General features: G+C 39.1%; 1 non-coding gene across 1 annotated transcript; it reads right to left on the bottom strand.

The window, feature by feature from the left end:
• Positions 1–1,271: 1,271 nt before the first annotated feature.
• On the bottom strand, positions 1,272–1,378 carry LOC117215697. Its single transcript, XR_004489189.1, has one exon. It is a non-coding gene; the product is annotated as a U6 spliceosomal RNA (small nuclear RNA).
• Between the last annotated feature and the right edge of the window lie 10,041 nt (positions 1,379–11,419).

The raw sequence follows: 11,419 nt of genomic DNA, 5'->3' as shown, positions 1-11,419 counted from the left end.
AGGAAAAACTATGATGGGGTGTGTCTAAGGATACGAGATCATCGGATTCGTTTAGGAAAGCGTTGGTTCGGAAAGTGAGGGAAGTGGACGTCGTTGTTAATTGGCTAAATTTTGAGTTGGTGGTTGGAAAAGGATACTAACCATCCTTGAGAGAAAGATGCTAGTAGGAAGCGTCGTACGTGAGAAAAGCAGATTTCCCGTATCTTCCTGTAGTGGGCGGTAGGTATAGGGGCTGTTAAGATAAAGACCATTTGTCCCTCTGGAGGACCTTAGCTAAATTAATCCTAAGATTTGTAGCAGGTCCTTAGGTTAACTGAAAATATTCTGTAATAACTTATACGCATCTGGCAATCATCTTGTCCGAAGGATAGGGTCTTTGTGTAACGAGCCATGGGACAGAAACCGTTGGAAAGTTTGCTGTCGAGTGTCGCTACACTTCCTTCTGTTACTGCCCTCTTAGTACATTCCTTGGTTAGCCGTTCCACCGTCTCCTGGAGACGACTGACCTCACTCTCCAGAAAGCGCACCCTTCTCCGCAGGTATGCGCTGTCCGCGTGTTCATGTCCCTGAATCGGTTAGCTGTCCTTCTCGGTTCCTTCTCTTTCCTCCGATTCCGTCTTTATATCCTCTTTCCGCACGTCGTCGTCGCCAACGGCACTGTCGCGGATGCAGAGACGGCAGAGATCGGCGATTGTTGAGGCGACGGCGGAGGTGGTGACCACGTGCGCCGTTGGAGTTCAGCGTTAGACGCTCTCGCCCTCCGTGAGGCCAACCATGACCGGGTAATTTTCCGGTATGATCGCTTGCCGAGCGCGTTCACAACGGTCGTAGAGGAAGGACACGATGACATTTCGTCGTCGAATCTCACCCTGCCGCCGCCACCGTACCGCGAAAGCAGCCCATCCGACGAAGATCCCGGGCCGCTGATAGTTACATCCGGACCCTCTGACCTTCCCCGAGACTCCTCTGGTTGCACGTCCTCTTCACCAGACGCATGAACACGCCCGGGGGCCTGATGGTCCACCCCCGGACGGCCACGATTGCTCGATGGCGACGCAGCGGGGCTCGCTTTACAACCCGCGGCTGCACCGGTACTGAGGTATCTTTTCCCTGCGCCGTAAACGTTACTGCCTTTTTTGTCTGCCATATCCATCCTCCGCAAAATTCTCTGCACCGGATCTGCAAACTGGCGGGTGCCAAAGGCACCGACGAGCCACTTTCCCAGGGCATAGTCCTACGCCCTGAAAACCCATACCCGCCTCGTGTTCCCCGAAAGTGTGGATCGCTTCACGATTTTGCGTGTCATACTTGCGCAGGGGTCATGCTAATCTTCTATGTATCGTTCCAATTTTAGTATATGTAATGCCGAAGCAAGTACTCCCCAATTTCTACCTGATGGAACAATAACCATAAGGAATGTCTCGATTTGAAGGTGTTTTAGGCCACTTAACGGCTTTAGCGGTAAATCCAGAAGCCTCGTTTTATGACCGTTCCTTAGGATTATTGCGACCCGTATAATTATATGTCGGAGATGAAAGGAAAACCGGAGCCTTCCCTTTGCAACTTTTGGGAAAGTTTTCTAATGCTTTAGCCTAGATTTTATCATAGCTGTAATTAAGCAATTGTTGTCATTTGTAATCGTTTGATATTTGTGATTGCGAAAGTGGGTTCGAGGTGACAACTGGTCGCCGAACGTAGCCACGGTCACGGGATAAACGTTTTGCCTGACGAAGGTGTGGATCGGTTATATTGTTCTCCCTAGAAATCACATAGAATTGTACTATGGAGATGTCGATATAATGGGACACACGTTGTATTAGGAATCAAACTCCAGACAGAAACTGCCTAGCAACGGCGTTTGGATCTTTCTCGATGCTTTCAAAGAGTATACAACAAACTTTTGACAGAAACTGCCTAGCAAAGGCGATTGGAACCTTCTCGATGCCTCCAGCGAGCATATAACAAACAAATGCAGTCGTATAGCGAAAAAGATTTTCATCAGATATTCATTCGTGTGATCGCCTTGGAAAGTGATACATCGAGCGATTTACCGAGTGTCTCAGCAATCGTATCTTTTGTATTTAAAATTATTCTACGCATAGTAAAGAGTTATCCCGTTGACCGTGGATTCGTTTGAACCCAGGAACATTGTTAATAGCGTTAATTAAATTCATTATTCGTAAAATCTATTAATCGTTAATCTCATTATTCGTGAAATTTATTATTCGTAAGACATATTATTTGTTCCCCTTATTATTCGTTAAACTTATTATTCTTTAATCTAATCATTAGTTAAACTTATCGTTTGTTAATCTTATCATTCATTAAACTCATTATTCATAATATTTTGTAAAATCTTGTATATTCGCGTAAATATAATCTCTGTTTCGTAAAACAATGGCTAATTCAAACGAAGAATCGTTACGCGCCTTAAATTCTAATGATAACCCGACATATATATGCACAGTTGATGGACACCTCGACCGTAGAGAGTCACCGGACGTAACATATTCCATACTTCTAACAAAATATGGTGGTTTCCATAAAATGCATGTTAACATCTTGAAAGTTTTATTGTTTGGAGTGATGGAGTTAGACCTTTATATTTTTTAGTTGTTTCACATACTCACAATTTGTTTTTCAGAAGTGTTTTATCCATATCGATATTGTTATAGTAGTTATTGTGATAAATATGTTGCCATATGTTCTTGTAAGGTTCAGTAATCCTTAGAACAGTGTCTTCTAATTTTCTTCTTTCAACAGTATACACGTAAAAGTTGCATACGTAAGAGCATCCTGTAAGAGCTTCACATAGCACTCTTACAAGTATTCCATATTTTGTAATTTTTAATCGAAATAAATTTTAATCGAAAGTCTGCTCCTCTAGAGAATCATACACTCATCCAACTACAATTGTTGTTAAGCTGAGGTTTCGTTTTCTTGGTTGTCTTGTGTTACGTTTTGTTTGGCTCGTTTTGGTTGTATTGCCGTTAATTTTTGAATTCAGATTAAATTGTAGTGTTGTCTGTTATTTAATGCGATTGACAATTAAACTCCACGTTTCGGCTAACCTGCTACGCGCAGGAGTACTGGCACGGGAGAGGATTAAAGTTGGTGAAAATAAATGTTCGCTTAATCCTATTATATTTGTCGGAGATGAAATGAAAACCGGAGCCTTCCCTATGCAATTTTGAGGAAGACTTTTAATGCTTTAGCCCAGATTTTATCATAACTGTAATTAAGTAATTGTCATCTGTAATTGTTTGACATTTGTGAAAAGCGAAAGTGGGTTCGAGGTGACAACTGGTCGCTGAACGTAGCCACGGTCACGGGATAAACGTTTTGCCTGACGAAGGTGTGGATCGGTTGTATTGTTCTCCCTAGAAACCACATAGAATTGTACTTTAGAGATGTCGATATAATGGGACACACGTTGTATGAGGAATCAATCTCCAGACAGAAACTACCTAGCAACGGCGTTTGGATCTTTCTCGACGTTTCCAAGGAGTATATAACAAACTTTTGACAGATATTGCCTAGCAACAACGATTGGAACCTTCTCGATGTTTCCAGCGAGAATATAACAAACAAATGCAGTCGTATTACGAAAAAGATTTTAGTCAGGGATTCATTTGTGTGATCGCCTTGGAAAGTGATACATCGAGTAATTTTTCCGAGTGATTCAGCAAACGTATTTTTTTGTGTTATAAAATTGTTTAAAGTTTTCCCGTTGACCGTGGATTCGTTTGAACCCCGGATCATTGTTTATAGCGTAAATTAAATTCAATATTTGTAAATTTATCAATCGTTAATTTTCATTATTCGTTAAATTAGTAAATCGTAAGATATATTATTCGTTTCTTTTATTGTTCGATAAAACTTATTATTCTTTAATCTAATTAATAATTTAATTTATCATTTGTTAATCAATCATATTACAAAATTCATTATTCATAATATTTGTAAAACCTTGTTTATTCGTGTAAATATATTCTCTGTTTTGTAAAACAATGGCTAATTCAAACGAAGAATCGTTACGCGCCTTAAATCCTAATGATAACCCGACATCAGAAGTGGGATCAAGCCCATGTGTCACTTTGGAACAACTCATGAAAATCATGGACCGGATAACTCAGCCAAGGGAGCAAAGACCGAGTACGGAACCTAAGGATGTAACGTTACCACGTTTTGACCCTGAAGGCACGGGTTTATATGCTAAGCTCACAAGATCAACGCTTTCAACGATTAACGTTCGCAAATAATATCAAGGCGGAGGAACAATTTTATGATGAAATGAGAGCTCTTCCTTACAACGATCTGCCGGCAACTTTGTTAGGAAATACATCGGAAGAACCTGAAGTTAAACGACGCAAGTTATCGCATTACCGGGTGAAGAGTCATTATTGTGGTACTCTTGGACACAAAATAACGGAGTGTCGCAAGAGGATGCGTAGTGAACAGCGGAAGGATACAAAGGATACAAAGGATACACAACACCAGGAAAGAAACCGTCCAGCTTCATCGTCCAAGGTGGTTTGCTTCAAGTGTCGTGCGGAGGGTCATATCGCACCTGATTGTCCACAACTGCAGAACAGAAAATCCGGCTTCAAGAATGAACGTCGAGTCGACTCCTGTGTGGTAGAGCCTCCAGCTGGTAAATTAAGTCATCTGGGTGAGTCGTACCCATTTTATTTCGATTCCGGAGCCGAATGCTCATTAATCAAAGAATCCGTAGCTTCGAAATTTTCTGGCAAATGAACGACTGATGTAGTAATAATGCGAGGCATAGGGAATACTTGTGTTAACAGTACATCTCAGATTTTATCCACTGTATGTATTAACGGTTTTACATTGGAGATAACTTTTCATGCCCTTTCTGATAATTACTTAAAATACGATATCATGATTGGTCGTGAAATTTTGAGCCAAGGTTTTGACGTGAATGTTACACGAAACAGTGTCGATATTTGTAAGACAAAAATAGTTAACGCTTGTAGCAGAGTCGCGGAAGATGTGATCAACATTAATGAGGTCGACACTGATGTAGTTGGTAACGATAAAGATCGATTGATTTCTGTTCTCGAGAAATACAAAGAGTCATTTATTACGGGTTTTCCGCGGAATCGTGTAAATACGGGTCAATTAGAAATTCGTTTAATTGATCCCAACGTTACCGTGCAACGAAGTCCTTATAGACTCAGTGAGGAGGAGCGGGGAATAGTTCGAGAGAGGATAGGTGAACTGATCCGAGCAAAAATCATAAGACCGAGTAATTCACCATTCGCAAGCCCTATATTACTTGTTAAAAAAAAGAACGGTTCAGATAGATTATGTGTAGATTACCAAGCATTAAATAAAAACACCGTCGCGGATCGGTACCCTCTTCCTCTCATAGCTGACCAGATCGCGAGACTGAGAGGGGCGAAATACTTTATAAGCCTGGATATGGCCAGCGGGTTTCATCAAATTTCTATTCACCCGAATTCGACTGAATATACCGCGTTCGTTACTCCTGATGGTCAATATGAATATATGACGATGCCGTTTGGATTGAAGAATGCACCGTCTGCTTTTCAGAGGGCCATTTTCAATGCCTTAGGTGATCTTGCTTATTCGTATGTTGTCGTTTATTAGGATGATGTTTTAATTATTGCCGATACGATAGATCAGGCGTTAGAAAGATTAAACACCGTCCTAGATACCCTCGTAAACGCCGGATTCTCTTTTAACTTTTCTAAATGTTCTTTCTTGAAGACGCCAGTACTTTTTCTGGGTTATGTGATTCATAACGGAGAAGTCCGACCAAACCCAGGTAAAGTACAAGCCTTGAGCTCTTTGCCCGCACCAACGACTGTTACACAGCTCCGGCAATTCATTGGTTTAGCTTCTTACTTTCGAAAATTTGTTCCTAAATTCTCACAGGTAATGAAATCTTTGTATGCTCTCACTTCCGGTAGCAAGAACATAAATTGAACGGATAAACATGAAAAAATTAGGCAAAAAGTAATTTCTATTCTGACCAATGAGCCGGTGCTAATGATTTTTGACCCCAAATATCCAATAGAACTACATACGGATGCTAGTTCCGAAGGATTTGGGGCTATCCTAATGCATAGGGTCGAAGGTAAAAATAGAGTAGTTGAGTATTATAGCAAGCGGACTAGCCCTGCGGAATCTAGATATCATTCTTATGAGTTAGAAACGCTGGCAGTGGTAAACGCCATCAAGCATTTTCGTCACTATCTGCACGGTCGGGAATTTCTTGTTGTCACTGATTGTAATTCTCTGAAGGCATCCAGTGACAAGGTACATTTAAATGACAGGGTTTACAGATGGTGGGCTTACCTGCAAACTTTTACCTTTGACATTATGTATCGGGAAGGCAAACGAATGGCTCATGTAGATTTCTTTTCGAGAAATCCCGTAGATCTGGATCATCGTACGATCAACAAAATTGTAGAGAAAGAAATCAATCTATCTGAAATCTCCGATGATTGGTTGTTAGCAGAACAACGTCGCGACCCACAAATCTCTGAGATCGTCCGTAAGTTGCAAAATGAAGAGCTCGCGGAAGATATTGCGAATACGTATGAATTACGGTCTGGTACACTCCATCGTAAAATACAGAGAAAAGGTAGAACTCTTTGCTTGCCCATTGTCCCAAGGGGTTTCAGGTGGTCCGTCATTAATCATGTGCATCAGTCCATTATGCACTTAGGTTGGGATAAAACGCTTGAGAAACTATACGAGTATTACTGGTTTGAAGGAATGGCGAAATATGTTCGCAAATTCGTTGAGAACTGTCATGCTTGTCGAGTTTCGAAGGCTAGTTCAGGTAAAGTACAAGCTGAACTACATCCCATACCTAAGACCAGCATACCCTGGCATACGGTACACATGGATATAACGGGTAAATTAAGTGGTAAGAGTGACACGAAGGAGTATATCATTGTTTTGGTTGATGCTTTCACAAAATTTGTATACCTGTATCATACTCGTAAATTAGATTCCTTTAATACCATTATAGCACTTAAGTCCGCTATATTTTTATTCGGCAATCCCTGCCGGGTAATAGCGGACCAAGGAAGGTGTTTTACGGGTAAAGATTTCCAAAATTTCTGCCAGAATAGACATATTAGACTTCACTTAATAGCAACTGGTGCGAGTAGGGCCAATGGACAGGTAGAGCGTGTTATGAGTACGCTGAAAAATATGTTAACGACGGTGGAAACGACCGGGCGATCTTGGCAAGACGCGATTGGGGAGATACAACTAGCTTTGAATTGCACTACCAATCGTGTAACCAAATCAAGTCCTCTGGAATTATTAATTGGGAAGGCAGCTAGGCCCTACGGTTTATTGTTGCCTGATAATATTGAGTAAAAGGAAGTAGACATCTTCAATGTAAGGCAACAAGCGATACAGAACATAGAGACTTGCGCCAGTTATGATAAAGACAGGTTTGACAAAACGAAAGCGAAGATAGTTAGGTTCAATCTCGGTGACTTTGTGTTACGTAAGAACGAGGAAAGAAACCAAACGAAGCTAGATCCGAAATTCAAGGGTCCATTCATGATAACGGAAGTTTTAGAGGGGGATAGATATACTTTAAAAACTCTAGATGGCAAACGGTCATATAAGGATAGACACGACAAGTTGAGAAAGATACCAGATGGTTACATTCCTGCTGAGTTGGACGTCTGCGGTGATGACAGCGACAGTGATAATAACGATGCGAGCACATTGATCTCTGGGAATTATTAATACCGCATTGTGGTCATAGTAATACTCCCAGTGTAGTGTATGCGCCTTTTATAATACTCCCAGTGTAGTGTATGCGCCTTTTATAATACTCCCAGTGTAGTGCTTGTACTTTCTATAATATCCTCACTGGTGCCCTGCGCTTTCTATAATATCCTTACTGGTGTCTTTTGCCTTTCGTAATGCACCCAACGTGGTGATATGATCCAACAAACTGAGAGCTTTGTGCGGAGTCGAAAATGATCTGTCGTGTCATTGCGGTCTGACTGGTGACTTACGGAGTGCAACTGGCACTTTGAATACAAACTATAACACTAATTTGAGTTCTCTTTCATTTCCTTGCTTGCCAAATCTTCGAACAGAGCTTTGTTGTTGAACTGGACCCCTGACTTATTTGGAACATCTAATCGAATGGTAAATAATATCAGTTACACCGAGTCTAATGTTAAAAAAACTCTGTATTTTAACTGCACACGAGGACGTGTGATAGAATGGCCGTGTCGGAGATGAAAGGAAAACCGGAGCCTTCCCTTTGCAATTTTGAGGAAGCCTTCTAATGCTTTAGCCCAGATCTTATCATAACTGTAATTAAGTAATTGTCATCTGTAATTGTTTGACATTTGTGAAAAGCGAAAGTGGGTTCGAGGTGACAACTGGTCGCTGAACGTAGCCACGGTCACGGGATAAACGTTTTGCCTGACGAAGGTGTGGATCGGTTGTATTGTTCTCCCTAGAAATCACATAGAATTGTACTTTAGAGATGTCGATATAATGGGACACACGTTGTATGAGGAATCAGTCTCCAGACAGAAACTGCCTAGCAACGGCGTTTGGATCTTTCTCGATGTTTCCAAGGAGTATATAACAAACTTCTGACAGATATTGCCTAGCAACAACGATTGGAACCTTCTCGATGTTTCCAGCGGGAATATAACAAACAAAATGCAGTCGGATTACGAAAAAGATTTTATGCAGAGAGGCATTCGTGTGATTGCCTTGGAAAGTGATACATCGAGTAATTTTTCCGAGTGATTCGGCAAACGTATTTTTGTGTTATAAAATTGTTTAAAGTTTTCCCGTTGACCGTGGATTCGTTTGAACCCCGGATCATTGTTTATAGCGTAAATTAAATTCAATATTTGTAAATTTATCAATCGTTAATTTTCATTATTCGTTAAATTAGTAAATCGTAAGATATATTATTCGTTTCTTTTATTGTTCGATAAAACTTATTATTCTTTAATCTAATTAATAATTTAATTTATCATTTGTTAATCAATCATATCATTTATAAAAATTCATTATTCATAATATTTGTAAAACCTTGTTTATTCGTGTAAATATATTCTCTGTTTTGTAAAACAATGGCTAATTCAAACGAAGAATCGTTACGCGCCTTAAATCCTAATGTTAACCCGACAAGGATATTATTTAATAAGTAAATGTGTAATCTAATGCCGCTGTTGCATATGTGCTAAATAAAAAACAAATAAAATAGAAATTATTTCATACTTTCTAACGCTTTTCAAAGACGGTAATATTTTTTTGGCAAAAAATCTTTTATCTCACATTTTTTAGTTAAACGATCAATATTATAAAATCTAACGATTGAGAGAAAATTCAAAGTTCCCGATAGCTACATTCCGATATCTCCAGTAGTAGCAACATTTCAGGCGACCTGAGGTTATGGAGACGTTGAACGAAGAATGTTACCGCTTATGCTAAGTTGGGCCGAAATATTATTTCATATATTACAAGGGATTATACCAAATAGAGCTGTCATTGGTCTTAACAAATATTTTTTAAGGTGCCAAATCTACCTCGTTGACATGGATCAAGACAGTTTAGAACGACAAGCCTATGTAGAGGAACGGACAATGTACGCTTCCAGAGGCAGTATTGTAAAGAAACTGTCGAATTTTATATCTTCCAGCGACGACTTTGTGGAGAAACGAAGAGACACAGCGAAATGAAATCGGCGAATAACAATAGGCCATTTGCAGTAACAATAGTTAAAAGCAAAGGAATGGGAGAGAATTGGCAAACGGTATCGATCGGTGAACTATCCTTAGAAGTTGCAAGAGGTTTTATCCCAATAGCTCGATCCAATCCTGAGTAATGGACGAACGCCCATGAAAAATGGATTTTTGCAAAAAAGATAGTTTACAAAAAACAAATTCAAAAAGTGTTGTATCCGGGCCAGCGAGAAAACATGTCTCATAAGATGCAGACAGAATCATCCCGATTGATCAGGCCGTTTCGGAGAAATCGGCGCACATTCATAAAAAAGGAGAATATACTCGTCGAATTATACCTTCCTTCTTTTCCAAAGTCGGTATAAAAAATAAGATACTTCCCCTTAAAGACTACTGTCTCATCGACGTTAAACCTGCATTGTTATGTTCAGTGGAAAACTTATCTTCGACTACCAAATCTCTATTAGTTTCGGAAGTCAATGGATGGAATTTAATCGGTGAAAATGAATTTGAATTAAAGTATCTCTGTAGAGTGACACTACCTGAAGATGATGTTTATTAAATATTAAAAATAGTCGGAAGTCGTACATCATCGATTGCTTCTTATCGTCATTTACACTAAACTAAACATATGCAGGAATGCTCAATAAAACCACTTGCTCACTCTTCTGCACTTAAAAGAATCGAACAAACATTTTTCGCAGCATTGTTAGAGCATTCGAACAAACATCGAAAGAATGCTCGTTTAAACTTTCATTTCACTAAATTTTACTAGGGTACGTGGAAAACGGACATTTATAGATTTAAATTGACCGGAACATTCTCATGCAGAATTGATCTATACATTACAAATATTAAAATACAAGTCTTTGCCTATATATATATATATATATATATATATATATATATATATATATATATATATGTCGGGGTATCATTAAGATTTGAATCACGTAATGTTTCTTCATTTGAATTAGCCATTGTTTTACAAAACAGAGAATATATTTACACGAATAAACAAGATTTTACAAAATATTATGAATAATGAATTTTATAATTGATATGATTAATTAACAAATGATAAATTAAATTATTAATTAGATTAAAGAATAATAAGTTTTATCGAACAATAAAAGAAACGAATAATATATCTTACGATTTACTAATTTAACGAATAATGAAAATTAACGACTGATAAATTTACAAATATTGAATTTAATTTACGCTATAAACAATGATCCGCGGTTCAAACGAATCCACGGTCAACGGGATAACTTTTAATAATTTTATAACACAAAAATACGTTTGCTGAATCACTCGATAAATTACTTGATGTATCACTTTCCAAGGAGTTCACACGAATCAATATCTGATTAAAATCTTTTTCGTAATACGACTGCATTTGTTTGTTATATTCTCGCTGGAAACATCGAGAAGGTTCCAATCGTTGTTGCTAGGCAATATCTGTCAGAAGTTTGTTATATACTCCTTGGAAACATCGAGAAAGATCCAAACGCCGTTGCTAGGCAGTTTCTGTCTGGAGATTGATTCCTCATACAACGTGTGTCCCATTATATCGACATCTCTAAAGTACAATTCTATGTGATTTCTAGGGAGAACAATACAACCGATCCACACCTTCGTCAGGCAAAACGTTTATCCCGTGACCGTGGCTACGTTCA

The sequence above is a fragment of the Bombus bifarius genome, unplaced genomic scaffold (genome assembly GCF_011952205.1).
Source record: "Bombus bifarius isolate JDL3187 unplaced genomic scaffold, Bbif_JDL3187 scf7180000009770, whole genome shotgun sequence".
In the NCBI taxonomy this organism is placed as follows: Eukaryota; Metazoa; Arthropoda; class Insecta; order Hymenoptera; family Apidae; genus Bombus; species Bombus bifarius.
Note: the sequence above shows the minus strand (reverse complement) of the source record. Positions and strands in the feature narration are given on the sequence as shown.